General features: G+C 47.5%; 1 long non-coding RNA gene across 7 annotated transcripts in view; it reads right to left on the bottom strand.

Annotated features, from left to right (window-relative positions):
* LOC142586037 (uncharacterized) overlaps positions 1–19,571 on the bottom strand; it is a 415,255-nt gene that overhangs the window by 91,238 nt on the left and 304,446 nt on the right. For all 7 annotated transcript variants that reach the window (XR_012829185.1, XR_012829184.1, XR_012829187.1 and 4 more), the window contains one exon: positions 17,600–17,691. This is a non-coding gene — a long non-coding RNA (uncharacterized LOC142586037). The remainder of the gene's footprint in view (positions 1–17,599; positions 17,692–19,571) is intronic.

Below are 19,571 nucleotides of genomic sequence, written 5' to 3'. Positions count from 1 at the left end.
TTCACTGTGCCTTGACAAAACGCTCATGCCTACTCGCGTTGTCCTCTTCTTCATGGAGTACTGGCGCGGCATTTGCGTCCCTCCGAAGGAAGCATCGTCACAATGCGCAGTGCAATCGGGACAACGGGACAATCGGACATAGTACAACAGAACAGAGTCGCACACACACAAACAAAAAACGAGATCAAAAAAAGCAAAAGTTAGGTTGACAGGTACTGCTTTATCCGTACCACACGCACCACTTCGGGTAAGTCCCTGCGCCGACAGGAGCTATTGTCACTGTCGGGAACGACCTCGTAATTCACGTCGCTTAGTCGGCGGATCACTCTGTACGGCCCAAAGTATCGTATTAGGAGCTTTTCGAAGAGTCCACGACGGCGTATGGGTATCCAGACCCATACTTTGTGGCCGGGAGTGTAGAAAACGGACCTGTGTCGAAGATCGTGCCGTTTCGCATATTGGTCTGGCTGAATGCAGATACGTACGCGGGCAAGCTCTCTGGCTTCTTCGGCGCGCTGAGTGAATTCGTCGACGTCGATAGGTAGGTCGTCAAACTCGTGCTGCAGCATGGAATCCAGCGTTGTCGTGGCTTCGCGACCGTGGACCAAGCTGAACGGTGTCATTCCGGTAGTTTCCTGTAGAGCGGTATTGTAGGCGAATGTTACGTAAGGCATAATCTGATCCCAATCCTTACGTTCTACGTCAACATACATGCATAGCATGTCTGCGAGAAGTATTTTGAAGACGCTCGGACAGTCGGTTCGTCTGGGGATGATAAACGGTCGTTTTCCGGTGGCTTGCACCACTGAGTCTGAGAAGCGAGTCAAGAAGTTAGCAGTCACAGCAGTTCGATCCCCTGTCTGTGATGACTACTTCTGGGGCGCGGTGCCCAAGGACGATGTTTTCAACGAAAAAATGAGTTTCTTCGGCTGCTGTGCACCGCTGTGTAGCTTTCGTCTCCGCGTAGCCCGTCAGGTAATCGGTGACAACAATGATCCATCTGTTGCCACCTGTAGAAGTTGGAAATGGGTCCAGGAAATCCATTCCAACTTGGGCGAATGGCTCGCCTGGTACCTCGAACGGATGTAAGAGACCTGCGGGCTTGCCGGGAGACGCTTTGCATCTTTGGCAGTCCACACATGTTGGCACGTGATGCTTTACTGCAGCAGGTAGCTTCGAGAGTCGGGACAATGTTATCGTGTAGCCTAGATGACCAGCAGCGGTTTCATCGTGGCATGCGTTTAGTATTTCTTTTCGAAGTGATGCCGGTACGACAAACTGGTACGAGCTGCCACTGGCGGAAACGTTCTTATGGAGAACATCGTTCCGGATGCAAAACGACGGCAGTCCTCTGACATAAAGTCGCGGGACGTTTTTACTTCGGCCTTCCAAGAAATTCATTAGTGGGAGCAACTCTGGTTCGTGGTGCTGCTTCTGTGAAATGGTGATGGCGTCGACGACGCCCAAAAATGCAGCGCTCACCTCCACGTCATCGGTATCTGCGGACTCGACGGGTGACCGCGAGAGGCAGTCGGCGTCAGTGTTCGTCTTCCCTGATTTGTAAATAATGATCATGTCGAACTCCTGAAGCCTAAAACTCCAGCGCGCCAGACGGCCAGATCGATCTTTCAGGTTAGTCAGCCAACAAAGAGAATGATAATCGCTGACAACCTTGAATGAATGGCCGTACAAATACGGGCCAAATTTGATGACCGCCCACACCACGGCGAGGCATTCCTTCTCGGTAGTCGAATAGTTTTCCTCCGTACGAGGGAGAGATCGGCTTGCGTAGGCGATTACTTTTTCGGAGCCATCTTGCCACTGCACCATAGTACGGAATCCTGACCAACATTGCTCGCATCAATGTGAAGTGCTGTAGGAGCATGCTGGTCGAAGTTCGCAAGAACAGGAGGCGTTTGCAAGCGTTGGCGTAGTTCGCTAAATGCTACTCGCTCATTTTGACCCCACAGAAAAGGAACATCGTCGCGTGTCAATTGTGTTAACGGTGCCGCAATACAATAAAAATTCGCAATAAAGCGTCGGTATGCGCCGACAGCCCCAAGAAGCGCCTCACTGCTTTCTTATCGGACGCTGTGGGGAACTTGGCCACAGCGTCTGTTTTAGTTTGACCAGGTCGTACACCCTGGTGACTGACGACGTGGCCGAGGAAGCACAGTTCACTGAAAGCAAAATGACATTTCTCAGGCTTTAAGGTCAGGCCAGCCGAGCGTATGGCTTGGAGAACAGTGAGTAACAGGCTTAGGTGCTCCTCAAATGTAGTTGAGAACACTATGACGTCGTCTAGATAGAGCAAGCAGGTTTGCCACGTCAGACCTGATAGTACGGTGTCCATTATACGCTGAAAAGTGGCAGGCGCTGAACCCAAACCGAAAGGAAGGACCTTAAATTCGTAAAGACCGTCGGGGGGTCACGAAGGCAGTTTTCGCACGATCTCTTTCATTGACCTCGATCTGCCAGTACCCGCTTCGTAGGTCCATTGATGAAAAATAACGTGCATGTCCCATCCTGTCCAACGAATCGTCGATGCGTGGCAGCGGGTAGACGTATTTCTTCGTGATGTGGTTTAATTTGCTGTAGTCGATGCAGAATCGTAACCTTCCGTCTTTCCTTTGGACTAATACCCAGGTAGCACAAAAGAGATACGTAACGTTTTCGTAGCGTTTATCCAAGACGATAAAAACGGGTTAAAGAAGACACGAATGAGAGAACTTCGGCGGGAAAACGTCGGATATCTCTGCTAATGTCCGGCTTAATTACTTTCTTGAGACGATCTAGAGCAGGTCTGCAAGACGTATTCGAAAAGCTGGTCTAGAAATAGGATTGGGAAAGACACAAGTAATCCCTTTGCCAAAACTATTTGTAACCAATTTCTAAACGTTTTTAGGACGTTATCAAAAAGCTGGTCTAGAAACGGTCTTGAAAGGTTTACGATCATCTGAAGCTAATTTTCGCGGGTGACGGGCGCGATCAGACATCGTTGTTCAAAACACGCGTTTAGTTTCGCCTCACGCGACTGGCCTATGCCGCGCAGACGTCGTCAGCCGCACCCGTTGGCACGGCCTAGGCCAATCGCGGAAGGTGAAACTGATCGGGCGTTTCGAACAACGATCTCCAATCGCGCCCCAGATGAGTAGAAGCGTCGGTGTCGACTGTAAGAGTCATGGCGCAGTGCCAAGCACTGTTCCCCGCATGGCCGGCGCATCCTCTACCAAGTCGCACGAAAATGAGCCTGTTAGGAATAATAAATCCTTAATACCGCCTTTTGTAAGCTACGATGCTTACAACCACAATGGGAATGACATCCTGCAAAGAACAAATGGCCACGTCTTGGCAGGTGGCTAGACCAAGCCCTTCATGCCAAGAGTGCATGAAATGAGAACATTGTGACAAAGCAAGAACACTTTATTAAAATGTAATGCTTATGCAAGGTTCGAACAAACTGTGTGAGAAATGCAAATAGAAATAAAAGCACATCAACAATGACAAAAGTCGCAGAAAGGATTCGTAATGAACTCGAAAGTGAACATTCACTAGCACATAAACAAAATTCCAAGTACACATACAAAAATGAACAGAAAAACCTGGAGTGTACTAAAGTGTCTAATTTATCATAGTAAAGTACGCGTGCTATTAGATGGACTAAAGTTATGCAGAAGTGACATCGGAGCGAATGGAAGAAGTAGACTGAAAAATGCAAGAGCATGAATTGAATGGTAACTGCCTCCAAGCAATGTTACCAATCATCTAGAAGCTTGAAAAGATCACAAAAAGAAATACCACCGCATACCATCATAAAGCAGTCCTGTGACAGAAATAAAAAAAAATGGGAACAATGCAAAATTGGAAATATTGCCTTTAGGATATATCAAAGAAGGTAATGGCGAGAAAAAATAACCATACAACAAAAAAGCAATAAAGTGAAATTAGTACAGAATACTTAAACGGGGGATTCAGTGTAACAAGTGAACACTACTGTAGTACAGCGAACGATGAGACAGTAATGCTGCATCTTGCCACTCCAGAACGTAGAAATGAATATGCAAGCCTCATATTAGAAACTTACATAAACATGGAAATAAACTGGAATGCACTGGAAGCTGCGTTTGTGTAACAAAGGAAGCAATGGTCATAATAAATAGTAAGTGTTTTATCTAAAAAGCCCTTTACAAGAGGCAAAGTTGTACCTCTCTGGCAAAAATAAAGTTGCAACGAATAATTTGCAAACCAGCAAATACATTAATTAGCACACTGACATGTCACACTTTGCGCACATCTCCAGTCTCCTAAAGTAAAAAAAAAGCACTCAGAATGAGAAAAACGTTTAACACATGTAGCCCAGAGCAAATTCTTTGCCAGTTCACTCACACTTTCACATCCAAAAACATTTGCCACAAAGTCCAGGCACAGTTCCACTGATGTTTACCAATTCACCCCCACTTTCACGTCCAAAAATATTTGGCACACAGTCCAGGCAGAGCTTCATAGATAAACAGCTTGAGAGCACCCTACTGATTATTGTGCAGTCCCGCTGCTGGAAATAGAACTGCCGCACATGCTGGTAGTGGTTTCAATCTAGACACACTTGCTGCCCTGGACAGGTATGTTCAGATATCTGCACTGGTGCTCTATTTTGTCGAAGTAGACACATTGATGCACTACGCTGGTAATTGAAATGTTTTGAATGCACAAGTATTGGCTTCACCAGAAAGACTTGCCCACATACCACCACTGGCATATATATGCACTTGCTCTTCACTCAGTAGCATTGAACTTAAAGTGTTCCCTATGTGGGAGCCATGTGTAAAACCGGTGTCACACGACCACTCTCGATCGCGATCAAGCCCGATCCGGATCGAAATTATCGATGCGACTGGCTCACTCTCGTAGCTTGCGCAGAGGAGCCATCACGACCGAGAAATTCGATTTGTAACGGACTGGATAGCGGCTAAAAGAGCCCCGTGTGAAACCGGTACCAAATAATGCACAGACGTACGCTAGGAAAATGTGTTGCACAAGGACAAAGAACTGCGACATGCCCTGTTGTGCGAAGCGCGCCAACAGAACACATGTATATATATATTAAAAAAAACTGCGAGAGCGCTTCGCGAACTCCATGCGCACACATGGCACCCGCACGAACTCGGCAGGCCGCCGTAAAGCGCGAAGGGCGCACAGCGTACATTCCGACACATGTCCCAAACTGCAAACAATCGTACTACCTAAAGCATACAAGTTATTTTATACCAAGGGCATACTCGACTCACGTATGCAGTATGCACAAGCGAGTTATGCAGCGTACATGCTATATCCATTCGCCAAATAGTAAAATTGATAACAAGCACAAAGCTACAAGGGACTCAATACATTACTACCATTTGAGGCGTCAAATAAAATCGAATTTGGCCGTTTCATATATTGGACACAATATATGGACACATGTGGTACATGGTAATACCATGAAATACCCATCACGTGGCTAAAGGGGGCGAAAACACAATCGAGAACCTGAAGCGCAAACGATAAAAGCACGGTATGGTGCACGCAAAATTCTGTCAGTGCGCTGTAGCGCGAGGGAAGAAAATAGGGTGAGCACTTGACCTCACCTTTTGGGATACCGCACTAGTAGTGAATCATTAAAAAAAAGCCTGTTTGAACCAGTTCCCTTGTCTGCAACACTCTTGCTAAACGGGAGACTAAAATACCACGATGATGGCTCTATTGCGGAGATCGGCAAGGTGCGCACAGACAGAAATTTTGCCGCCTTTCTTCGCATTCTGCAAAATGCTTTCTTGTTAGGATCACGCATAGCGGCCGACCCCGACGCTAGGGACACACAGGCACGATTTCGTCCCTCTAACTTTCGTCCTTATACTGCCCTTAACGCCTTAATTACAGCGTCAGTGAAAAGGCGCCTCACATAACATGACAATGAACTTGAAGAGGTGATTAGTGCCCTCCACTCCGCGCCCTCCAATTGAAAACACTACTGATTTCCAAATTAAACTACACAAACAGATCGCACAACCCAAACTAATCACACAACGTCGTTTTCTTGACAGCAAAGCACTGCAACACTTACATGACAAAGGGCAGCGGCAGCACATTCAGAACAGTCGCAAACAGACCATAGTGCCATGCGAGTGCGATAACGTAACTATGCCCGGCTTCACGAATAACGTGGCCGCCTTGATCACATAACAATTGAAAACACTACTGATTTCCAAATTAAAACCACACAAACATATCGCACAACCCAAACTGATCACAGAATATCGTTTTCTTGACAGCAAAACACTGCAACACATACATAGCAAAGGGCAGCGGCAGCACGTTCAGAACAGCCGCAAACACACCACAGCGCAATGCGGGTGCGGTGACGTGACGACGCCATGACGACGCGACTATGCCCCGGCTCGCCCGGCTGCCCGGCATGACGAATCACGTGGCCACCTTGGTCACATGATTTGACGACGGTATCGCCACCTTGCGCAAGGTTGGAACGCGTTGTTGGGTTGTTGAATATTGTAGAAGCCGCTAAAGAGGCTGACGCGCCGTGGCGTGGCGGTGGCGTTTTGAGTCGTTTGCAAAACGTATTCACCCCTCGTTTTTAAGCTGTCTGGCTTCCAACATTATCAAAACGTATTCACCCCTCGTTTTTAAGCTATCTTGTTTGGAACGTCTTTGATGCGTCGATTTTGGTCAAAAATCCGTTTCAGACGTTGAATCCCTTAATACGACGTTTTCAAGACTTTGTGTGCTACCTGGGTACCACAGGTGGCGCCCAGGGACTTTTCGAAGGCCGTATCACAGCATCCTCGAGCATCTTCTTCACTTGTTTTTGAATCTCTTCCCGTTCCTTTGGAGCTACACGGTAGGGATCTTGTCGAATCGGCCGCTTAGTATCATCTGTGATGATACCGTGCTTGGTCAGTGGTGTCTGTTTGACCGCCGGCACTTCTTATGTGGGGCCCTGTCCACAGCCTCTTCACTTTCCTAATGCGGTCGGCCAGCTCCTGGCGCATAACCGAGAAGTCTGCGCCAGAGTCAACAAGTGCGGTGGCGTGATGTCCATCCACCATAATGCTGAGACCGGCACGGGCAACGTCGTCAGCGTGAGTATTCGTCGTCGTCATATCGTCTTCGTAGGGAGCGTGGGGTGTATTTCTTGCGTCTCTATACTAGGCAGCCTTCTCCCGAAGGTTGCCGCCGTTAGCTTCCCCGGTGCGGACTAGCGGAGCGAATACCGCTTCCGACGTCAGCGGTGAAAGCCTGGCGGTTTGGGGAAGTCTATCGCACAGGTGATGGGGACTGCCAGCGACGAAGTGGTGAAGCTGCTTGGCGGGTGACAGCTGATCACCGTTCCGGGCGCGACGGTCGTCGAAGTGCAGAGAAGCGGTAGGCGAAAAGGAGACGGCTCCAGCATCTGGATGGGGACAGTAACGGCCAATGTGACCTGGTTCGCTGCAATGGAAGCAGACTGGCTGACGGTCGGCCGCGCGCCACAAGTGGGTACGGCGAACTGTGGGTAGTCTCACAGACTGCCATTGCCAGCACGGCACGGGAACGGGCCGTGGCTGAAATGGCGTTACCGGCGGCGAAGGGGGAGGACGTCGGACCGTGTCGGCGTAGGTCGGCGGACGTGTTTCTGGACACGGGGCCGGGGAGGCTTGCTGCAACTGCGGGGCTGATTGGCGTGTTGTCGGGCTGACGGTCGCAGTAGCGGCAACCTTGCTGAAGCGCCCGCTCGATGACAGTCGCTTCCATGATGAATTCGTCGACCGTTGTTGGTGGGTTTCGGACAAGACCGGCAAAGAGGGGTTCCTTAACTCCCCGCATCAGATGACGAGCTTTCTTTGGCTCAGTGATATCGGGGTCAGCTCGGCGAAATAGACGGGTCATATCTACCGCATACATATCGATTGGTTTCGTTGGATCGCTACAGGAGGGACAACAGGAGCGCGACCATATCATAAGAAGCCAACAAAGACACCAAAATTAACACAGGGGTAATTACTTGTGCTTACTAATTGAAATAAAGAAATTATAAATAATGGAATGGGAAGCGGGTGAAAAAGGGCTTCCTATGATATGATGAATAAAAATCGGGCCCCTCGCTTAACCCTGTCTCTTGTCGTTCATTACATAACGAGGATCTCGAATCCGTCAACACTGATGCTTTCAGGTAGCACGTGTGGGTTTATTGACCAGTTGCCTTCACTCAAAAAATTACGTATTCATGTCGCCTGTGACAGCAAAGATGTTTCACATCCGCCGCCAAAGTTTGGGAATGGTGGCGACGGCTCATACTGCCATGGTTAGTTCAAGTAGTAACACATAAACACCCCAGAAAGTGGACGGGAAGACAGCGCCGGGGTAGCTTAATCGGTAGAGCATCGCACGCGCAATGCGAAGAGGTGGCCTCGTTCCCCACCTGCGACAAATTGTTTTTTCATCCACTTTCAATTCCACTGGTGGTGGTGCTAAACTTTATTGAAAGGGGGAAGGGGAAAGGGGGAGGTGGCTGAGGGATCAGGCTCAAGTAAGACCCTGGGCCTGCTTGGACTTCTCCGCCCAGTCCACCAGTTCAAGCAGTCGGTCGACGTCCCCGGGACTGAGCCAGGCTGTCCAGTCAGTCTCGCTGCTGACGGGGGGATGAGAAAGCGGGAGCGAGGTGCATTCTCACATTATGTGTGTGAGTGTCCGTATTTGTGAACAGAGCCTACATATGTCGCTCTCCTGGCCCCCTGTGATTTTGTTGATGTACTTTGGGTGGGGGTACGTGTTTCTCTGGAGCCGCCTAAACAGGACCGCTTGCGTTTTATCGAGTTGCTTGGCCGGTGGTGGGAGCGCGCGACGCCTATGGGATATCTCGTGATAGGTCTCGCAGAGTTTCTCGTGTCTCTCCTCCTCATTCACGCCATCCGCGGACGAGGGTCGGGGCGTGAGACCTCGAGCCACACTGTGAGCCGACGCGTTGTCGGGCACAGGCGCGTGAGCGTGAGTCCACAGGAGGGTTTTCCAGCCGCCTAGCGGGCGTCGCGAGAGGACATGGTACGCCTGTTTGGGAATTCTACCGCGGACGAAATTGCCGATGGCCTGCTTGCTATCGCTGATGACGGTATTCGCTTCCGCATGCATAGCCATGACAATCACGGTTTCGTCTGCTTCCACCACTCGGCCAGCCGTGATTGTTGTGTGTTCTATCAATCCTGCGTTGTGATCCGCTAACACCGCGGTCATGAGGTCACCGTGAGGGTGTCTCACTGCGTCTGCGTAAACCACTCCATCTGGCGAGCCGTAGCGTCGCCTGATGGCTTCACTACGGGCCTTCTGACTGCCCTGATGGAACTAGGGGTCCATCTTGCGGGATAGAGGCGGGGCATAAATATGCCCCCTGACCTTTCGCGGAATCGTCAATTCCATTAATTTATAATTCATTTATTCTAATTAATAAGTACAAGCAATTTCCCCTGTCGATTTCTTGGTCTTTGTTGGCTTCTTATGATATGAATAATATATATATATATATATATATATATATATATATATATTGGAGGCAATATTCGCTACAATTAGAACGTTTAAAGATACCTTCAAAAAATGAGGTAATATTCACTGCAATTGGAACACCTAAAGAACTCCTGCAAGAAATGAAGTAATATTTACTCCTATTTGAGCATGATAGTAACTATTGTGAGAGATGGAGTTAAGATTGAAGTCCATATAAATGGAGTATATTAAGCTCTCATTCGTAAATGCGCCGCTGACGCGGCATTTACTCTCATCTGGGATTATTTCTCTTTAGTGTGTCGGTGTGTGCTCGTGATGCCGTCGGGGTCGTTCCATCGTCGGTTTTATTTATTTCGCTCTATTGAACGATATTTATTTCTTTTCTTTCCATGAGTCTTTGAATGAAGCCGCCAGAAAGTTCGTGCAAGTGCCCGTGGCAACATAAGTTTATCGTGCCTGCGGCTTGTCACTTTCTAGCACTTGTTCATTTTCAGTTATTTTCGCCTTAACGGCCCAAAGGCATAACGTAAGGCTGGGCCTCATTCCGTGTGACAATTTTATATCAAACGAACCGAACAAGAAAAGTTGAAAGAGACAAAATCAAAGTAAAATATCTACCTCAAGAAGGGCTACAATGTGGCGGTAGGGTAAGGTTGGAGTAGGGGATGAGTATGATCGAAAGATTACGCAACATGACTAGTGAACATTTCTCGGAATTATTTGCAATTAGTGCATAAGACTGTTTTCGCGGAGGCTCTTCCAACGGCTTACTGCGCCTGCGAAGAAGGAAGTGTCCATGGCAGATGTCCGAGTGATAATGCGTATTACGGGACGACTGTGATTTAAGCGAAAAAGTGCATGGAAAGCTGGATTTAACGGGAAATGTCTGGAGCGGGGATGTTGATAAAAGGAGCGAAGCAAGCAGAGACGAGAGATGATCCGGCAAGTGGCAAGCGATGGTACTTGAAGTGTGCGTTTCAATGCGTTTATGTTGATTCTGCGACAGTATTGGGAAGTTACAAAGCAAGCAGCGTGATTTTGTATTGCTTCTATGGCACAGGGGAAGTATGATAGAGAAAGGTGCCACATAGGTGACTCATATTCCAGGAGCGGTTAATGCTGTGCTGTGCACGCAGAAGCTCGACCATTTGTCCCGTTCATAGTGACACTATAAATGCCAGGAACAATAGTTAAGTCGCTCTATACGAGCGTTTGCTCATTAGTGTGCATGTTCTTCTTTCTCGTGTGTTTGTGCACTCAAATTGTTTTCATAATGCAACAACAGCTTGCTCAGGCGACTAACAGTGTCATGCGCCAGAGCTGTCACTCATCATCGTTCACGGGGCAAGTCGTGTAAGGCTTAGTCCGGTACAAGCTGAATTTCTTGTGCCATGTACTCAGGCATTATTGCAGCATTTTTTTTTTACTACGGATGCTGCTACATTAGGTAACCTTTGCACAGATGCCCTTCTTCCCTGTGCAATATTGTTTGATGAGTTCTCTCGACCGAACGAGCGATCGACGCTACACCGTGGACCCTTTTCTGTTAATGGCGAATGACGAGTGGGTCGGCGAGAGATCACTATCACCATCTGGCTTTATGAAATGCGATGCTGATTAAAGTTAGTATGCTAAATATTCCTTATGCAAACTTTCTCTCTCTCTATCCTTAAAGCACGCTTATTTTATATGGCAGGTTGTGTGCTTTCGTAGACGACTCGTGCAAGTTTATGCAAGGATATGTGCTTAAAGGTGCCTCCACAATGGACAGGGACGCCAAAGTGCAGGGCTCGATCCAAATTAAGCGGGAGACACGCGGTCCGATTCGTTGTCCGACGCGCCGGAACGGCACCCGGCATCGAGTGCTGTGCCGTGCCGAAGCGCCGGCTCTGACGCCCGGCGTGCCGCAACAGGGTAGGCTTTCATCCTCCGACGCGTCCGTCAACCGCACCGTCGTTTGGCCGCAGTCAGTGACAGCGCGGCCGTCATGTGGCGTTCTCTGACAGCGCTGGTTTTCAGGCGTCCATTTCTTTTTTTCTTGCCGGCTACAGTTCGCTACCAGTTGCCGTTCAGTCGGCTAATCTCGAACGCGTGCCTGTTGTGCAAAGCAGCGCCTAGTGCGCTACCGCTAAGCCACTGGCGAGATCGGGAGCCGCGATGCGGGGGCATTTCGCACACACTGACAGGCTGAGCGAGGCTGCTCGCATGGCTTGCACGTTTGGCCTTCGCAACGACTGCGTCGAGTAAACTAATTGTATTTAATTACAGGCGACCTATGTGCAGAGTTTGAATAGTGCTGGCAAAAATAAGCGTTCATCCACGAACTCGACCTGGATCGCAAGCGCCATCGGGCGTGGCGTCCGCCGAGCTAGGCCTTACGGCCCTATCGCTGGCTGCCAGCTGCCGTCAGTGGACAACGCACCATTGTAAAGTGTTTTGTCACTCGTAGAGGCGTAATTTTATTTACAGTGTTCGCGTAACGGGAAGCAGTGTTGTGCAGAGCTGTTTATATTGCGTTTCTGGACGTGGATGTGTAGTCTTGCTCGAACGTGCAAGCTGGGGCGCAGGATCTGGGCAGAGCTTACGCGCCGCTCACTCGTTTGGATGCACGTGCCCTGAATCGTCTTATGCCGGAGCATGCAGCGCCGCAAGTCGGATATCGGACGCCGAATCGCATACCGTGTGTCTGCTGCTTTAGTTTCGACCACCGGTTTTAAAGCGAAGCATCCTTTGCCTCTTCCTTCGACTTTCCCACTGCTGCTACTGCTGCTGCGGCTTCTGCTGTACGGCACACTGCGTCGGGGGGTGGTTCAGAGCATGTGTATACATGACTGGGGTGAGTCAGACATGAAAGGTGACGCGAGAAACTCGTTTTCACCCCACCGCGTCAAATGTGCACAATCCCCGCAGGGTATCTGCGTAAGCAGGCGTTTGGCGTGTTGCGACGCCACGTACCCGAGCACACGAATGTTAGACCCTCCCGCGTGGAGCCGTGCGCGGCTTAGCCGTGTCTTGGGAAAGAGTGATTCTGAGGGTTGAGCCGATGCTGGGTGTATTAGACATTAAGCCCCCCCCCCCCGGCGGAAGCAACACACCTCTTAGGCCTTTGCTTCACATAGACGGCACCTCCAGACTAACCCACCTGGAGGAAATCGGCAGTCGCCTTTTACTGTCCTCCTCTCCAATCTTCGTCTTTCTCTACCACTTTTCCATCTTTCCTGCCTTCTATTCATTCCTTTTAACTTCATATTTCCTGGGCGGCAAGGGTAAACCTTGCGTAATATATCCAGTCTTGGGTATATGTATACTAGGTTATAGTGGGAATGTACCGCAGGCGTACGCAGAATTTAATTTTTCTAATCCTGGGACGTCCCCAGGTTGGGCTCCGAGGTGGCCGGCGGGCATTCCTGCCGAATACAGTAATGCTACATATGGCTTCTAGTTTCCCGCCACTCCCTGATCGCTCCCTAAAGAGGGGGCGCACCGATGAAACGTGCAACTTTCTGATGAAACCAAAATAAATATTTCCCAAGTACAATGCAATACATAGTCAACATGAAACCAAGACATTCCGTACAATATCCCCATTTGTTGTTGCATAATGTCTGACAGGAGCAGTCGGCTCTGCTTACAAAGTAACTAAGATGTGAAGCGGTGTCCTTCTTCTGGAAGTGCGTGACAAGCATCAATACAGCAAACTGACAAAACTTGTTGCGTTTGATGACATTCCTGTCACTGTACGCCCCCTCTGATCAGTGAACACTGTGTGTGGTGTCATTTCTGCTGACGACCTCCTTGAACTCAGTGAAAGCGAGCTGTTGGATGGATGGCAAGACCAAAACGTGGTAATGGTGCAACGAATTAAGTCAAGGCGCGATGACAAGAAAATTCCAACAAAGCATGCAATAATAACGTTTGGAACAAGTGAACTGTCTGATTAAATAGAGACAGGATATTGTAAGTTTCACGTAAGATTGCACATTTCCAATCCGCGCCGATGCTTGAAGTATCAGCATTTTGGGCATGGGTCTCAGAGTTGCCGAGGGCGTGCTACTTATGCAAAATGTGCATCTAAAGACCACACCTAGACAACTGTTCTTCCACAACCCACTGCGCTAATTGTGACGGAGACCGCCCCGCCTATTCGCGATCGTGCACGTCATGGAAGAAAGAAAAATAAATAATCGAGCTGAAGGTCAAACTACACATTTCTTTCGCAGAAGCACACAAGTGTTTTTCTCTTCACAATCAATCGAATCTGTCCTACAGTAATGTGACGCGCCCGGGGGCAGTGCCACATCATCCGGCGGCCACGCGAGTCATGCGGAGTGTGACGGCGGTTACGCCATCAACCCCGCTGGCAGTAACAGCCACTGCTGTTCCGCCCCCTACCACGAAGGCCAGCAGACCTCCGGGCTTGCCGTCCCAGGGCCACTGTTCGTGCAGTCAGTGCCCGAAAAACCCCCGAGCGTGACCGCTGAGCGGGCGTCATTCAGCGCCTCTGAAGAGGCGATGGATGTAACAAACACTACTCCGGCGTTTCAGACGCCGAAGGAAAACGGCGTAGCTCCGTGGAGCACGCCACCAAAAAGAAAAATCCCGTATCACGGGGCCTAGAAAGGTCTCGTGGGCTAACCTAAGTGATTTCTCTTAACACATACCACAAAACACTTCCAATATGACCACACACATACTGCATTGGAATGTGATAGGTCTAATACACAGTCTCGATGACATTAAGGAACTCCTTTTCAAGTTTAATCCAAGGGTGCTGCGTGTGCAAGAGACACACCTGAATCCTTCACACGCTAACTTTCTCAGACAATGTGCCATTTACCGAAAAGATTGCAGTGGCGCTTTTGCCTTGTCAGGCGGTGTTGCTATAATAGTTGATAAGGGCATCGCCTGCCAGCATTTACATCTGCAAACGCCCCTTGAGGCAGTGCCAATCAGAGCCGTGCTGTTTAATAAGCTAGTCACAGTTAGCTCTTTGTATATCCCTCCCAGCCATCAACTTTCCAGAACAGAATTCCAGAGCTTTATCGCAGAACACCCAAACCTTACATTGTAGTAGGCGATTTAAATGCACATAATACCCTCTGGGGAGATTCTCATTGTGATACGAGAGGGCGCTTATTAGAAAACTTGCTTTTATCCACAACTGCATGCTTACTAAACAAGGAAAATCGACATTCTACAGTGTGGCAAACAAAACGTTCTCATCTATGGACTTAAGTATAACGTCAAGTACGCTGGTGCCATACTTGAAGTGGAACGAGATCAAAAATCCTTATGGGAGTGACCATTTCTAAATTGTCTTAAAATTAACAAAAGCTGATAAGCGTTCTCCACATCTGCCACGTCGGAAGGTCGACTGCTGACTGGAAACGATACAGAGAGCGGACGCATTTGACCTGTGATAACATCTGTACTCTCTCAATCAGTAATACAGTGTCATATTTGACGCATTTATAACTGATGCTGCATCAATATGTATCCCTGAAACGAATGGATCACCCTCTAAACGACGTCTTCCTTGGTGGAATGAGCAGTGTAAGGAAGCCCACAAAAAGCAAAATAAGGCTTGGAGTCGCCTTCGCGACTCTCCAACTACCTAGAACTTGAACAGCTTCAAGAAAATAAAGTCGGACGGTAGAAGAACGCGCCGCCATGCCGATAGGGAAAGCTGGCGTAAATACATCTCTATTATTAATTCATATACAGATGGAAGAAAAGCCTGGAACAGGGTAAACAAAATAAAAGGCCGCGAAACTCATCCTCTACCATTAGTAAATACTATAGGAGACACACTTATTGACCAAGCTGATTCGCTAGGGGCACATCTTGAAAAGATTTCTAGTTCATCCCACCACTCAGATACATTTCTGAGGTACCGACAGCAAGCGGAACGACTGCTTCTGGGTCGGAAAGGAAATAGTAAACAAGCTTACGACCGTCCATTTAACATGGTGGAATTTGAGGCTGCACTAAATGGCTGTAACAAGTCCGTTCCAGGAAGTGACAGAATATTGTATGAAATGATCAAACACCTACACCCTGAAAGCCACAAAACACTACTGACACTTTTCAACTCTGTGTTCTCTGCTGGCTGCATTCCATCTGCCTGGAAGGAAGCAATAATCATTCCAATACTGAAAGGCAGCAAGGACACAACTTTGGTCAACAGCTATAGGCCTATTGCTTTGACAAGTTGCCTATGTAAAATGTTTGAGAAAATGGTTAACCGGCCTTTCCTTCATTTTCTTGAAAGGAACTAACTATTAGATCTGCTACAGTGTGGTTTCAGGGAAGGTAGATCCACAACTGATCACCTTGTCCGCATCGAGACGAATAATCGCGATGCTTTGTGTATAAGCAGTTCTTTTTGTCAGTATTTGATTGACATGGAGAAGGCCTATGACACCATGTGGTGTTTCGGAATTCTCCGTGACCTGGCTGAAATGGGTGCCCGAGGCAATTTCATCCAAAGTGATCTAACCGCACGTTCCGTGTCAGAGTTAGTAATGTGCTATCTCGTCTATTTACACAGGAAACGGGTGTACCACAAGGTGGTGGGCTTAGCTGCTCTCTATTCGTTGTAAAAATGAACTCGCTTTATATTATCATACCACGTGCAATCTTTTATTCTGTCTATGTGGATGACGTACAAATAGGTTTTAAATCATGTAGTATTACCATCTGTGAGTGACATGTGCAACTGGGGCTAAACAAATTGTCAAAGTGGGCTGATGAGAATGGGTTTAAGTTAAACCCGCAAAAAACCACGTGTGTTCTCTTCTCGAACAAGACAGGTATATTTCCTGATCCCCCTATTTAGCTTAATCGACAACAGCTCCCTGTGAGCCATGAACATAAATTTTTGGGCCTCATTTTAGACTCTAAATTACCATTTATCACCCACTTGAAATATCTGAAGGCGAAGTGCATGAAGACAATAAATCTTCTGAAGCTCTTGTCCTGTACATTCTGGGGAATAAACAGTAGGTGCCTTTTGAGCTTGTATAAAAGTCTGATAAGGTCACGCCTTGACTACGGTGCTATAGTGTATAGCTCTGCTACGCCTAGTGCCTTGAAGATGCTAGATTCGATTCACCACTTGGGTATCTGTCTTGCTACTGGTGCTTTGAGGACTAGTCCTGTAGAGAGCCTGTACGTTGGTTCTAACGAACGGTCTCTACATCTACAAAGGACATATTTAACTTTCTCTTACGCCCTGAAAGTTAAATCAGATATTCATCATCCATGTCATTTTACAATTCGCGACTTGCCCACTTCCAGGCTATTCCGTAACCGCCCAACCACCAGGCCTCCCTTTTTCTTCCGAATGGCTCCTGCTCGGCTTCCGCTGCCTTGGGAGTGGCAAGCTATCCAATGTTTCATCTCTTTCTTTGAAATATCGAAACGAGCGCCTGAGGCTCGCATACAATTACATTTTTTTGAACTTAAATACAACTATTTTTGTGCTGAACTTTATACAGATGCTTCGAAGCCTCCTGGTGGTGTTGCTTACGCAGCTCTCGGACCTCTATTTTCAACATCTGGGGCACTAAACCCACACACAAGCATCTTTACAGCGGAAGCATGCGCTATACTCTCGCCTATTAAACACATAAGGCTCACAAATGTTGCTGAGGCTGTTCTCTTCACAGACTCATTAAGTGTCGTGAGAGCACTAATTAGTTTACAAAAACATAAGAATTCCATTTTGAATGAGCTGTAGAGCTTCTTGTGCTCCGCATATATGTGCAACCAAGCGATTGTCTTATGCTGGGTACCAGGTCATAAAGATATAAAAGGCCACGTAGCTGCTGACGAAAGCGCTACGTCAGTGAGTTTTACCGACACAGATGGTAATGTATCCATACCTGCCACAGACCTAAAGTCTTTCCTACGTAGTAAACTGAGGAATCATTTGCAAAGAGAGTTGGATACACAAACATTGAATAAGCTACACTTTATAAAACCAAAACTAGGGAATTGGATAAGTGAGAAAACAGCACGGTACAAGGAAACACTTCCTTGATGATTAAGAATAGGACATACTTACGGTACTTCCTTATATCTTGACTGGGGGCGATCCTCCGGCTTGTAGTAAGTGTGGCAATAGCCGAACAGTACTCCGTGTTCTTATTCAGTGTCCTGCAATAGAAACACAAAGAAGTATTTCTCTTCTGTATGTCGTGAAAATATACCTCTTCACCCTGCATCTTTTTCTTAGCGATGAACCGCGTTTTAACCGGAAATTAGCATTAGAGATGTTAACGCAAACAGATACTCCGAAAATCATTTGGACAGGTAATTTTTAGCACACGACTAAGAGCCCTTCTACTCATGGGCTCTCTTGAAGCTGTAGTGTCACTGTTATGTTTTGTTTTGTTGCATCATGTTTTTAACGAAACCCAATTGCCATCGCCCACTTATGCTATTCGGTGCTCCACGACTAACTGTTCATTGCCATTCGAGAATTTATTGACGAAATATGTGTAGTCAAATTTAAGGTTGAGTCTGATGTCAACGCCGAAGCGCTGCTTGAGTTGCTAACTATGTATTTATTGTTGGCTATAGTTCGATTTAGAGATCGCCACTTTATCCAGAAACTAGGCATCTGTACAAGTTCCAATGTGGTGCCTGTGTTCAAGATTTTTCTGTCTAGGTTTGACACAAGGCTAATGGAGGTCACAGCTAATGACGATAAAATTCTTCGCGCGTTCCGATACGTAGATGATTTTTTGACATTTTCAAAGTTAGAACCCTCGGACTGTTTGAAATCTGTGGCGGAAAAGGAAAACATTTTAGCGTACTTCAAAGAGTGTTCGGAGACTGTGAATTTAACATTTGAACTTCCCAACGAAAAAAGTATTAGGTATTTAGACAACACTATCTTCTCGAGACGACAGCCGCGTTTGCTGGATTTACTCACCCAGGACTGAGAAGGCTGTGCTTCCGTGTGAATCGAGTCATCATAAGTTGGTAAAAAGAAGTATAACCACTTTATGTTTCCGGTGTGCGCTACAGAAAAGCTGTTGTTACGTATTACAGGAAAGCCTTGACCGTCAGATTCAGAGGCTAAGTGCAGCGGGTTTTCCAGCACTAGTGCTTAAGGCGGTAGCTGAGAGCTTACGTGTAAAGCTTAAAAGAAAACAAAAGGTGGCCGAAAATCTGACGGAAACAAAGAAATAAGAAAAGTTAATGTGTCTCAGAAAATCAAGAAAGTTGCTGGGCGACGTGGTGTACAATTTTATTCAGATACCCTAAAGGCGTGCGTTACATAGGGAAGGAGAAATGAGTGTTTTCGGCTGGATGTAAGCTGTGCACGCGCATTGAAAACACCCGGAAGAAGAGAGACGCCTGCAAAACCAAGCATGTGAACGTTGAGTGCACGACACATGTTATATACAAAATCCCGTTAAAGTTTGGTAAGGTCTACGTTGTTTGAACAGGTCCATGCGTCAATGACCGGATGCGCTAGCATTGTGCGTTGACCAGCTCTCAAGCTGGTCAGCAGGCTTTTCATTGCCGTCTCTGTAGACAACATGATTGTGTCCGCCTTTTTGAATATGTGGTGATTCTTGGCAGGGGCACGAGGGAAAGTGAAAGAGAAATACTTGAGTCGTTATATATCAGTATACAAGAGGAAGGAAAATGCGTCAGGGTACCGTCTATCTCTCTGAGCGATAATGATGATAAAATGGTGGTGCTCATCAATTTAATGATATTGTACCTTGCTAAGAGCATTGCGGATGAGTTGGTGGTTTCATTCTCGAAGCTGATCCGTGTTTCAAATATACGTTAGTTGGCATAGCTAAACGTGGCGGATTTGATCCCGAGTGCGGCAGTCGCATTTCGACGTTAGCGAAATAGAAAACGCACGTGCACTTAGATTTTGGGACACGTTGAAGAACACGACGGTGTCACAATTAATCCGAAGTCTGTCGCTACGGCGAGCCTGAAAATCCGATTGCGGTTTTGGCCATGTACAGTCCCATAATCTAATTCAAGTTTAATAATTCTGCCACGGT

The sequence above is a fragment of the Dermacentor variabilis genome, chromosome 6, assembly GCF_050947875.1.
Source record: "Dermacentor variabilis isolate Ectoservices chromosome 6, ASM5094787v1, whole genome shotgun sequence".
Lineage (NCBI taxonomy): Eukaryota > Metazoa > Arthropoda > Arachnida > Ixodida > Ixodidae > Dermacentor > Dermacentor variabilis.
Note: the sequence above shows the minus strand (reverse complement) of the source record. Positions and strands in the feature narration are given on the sequence as shown.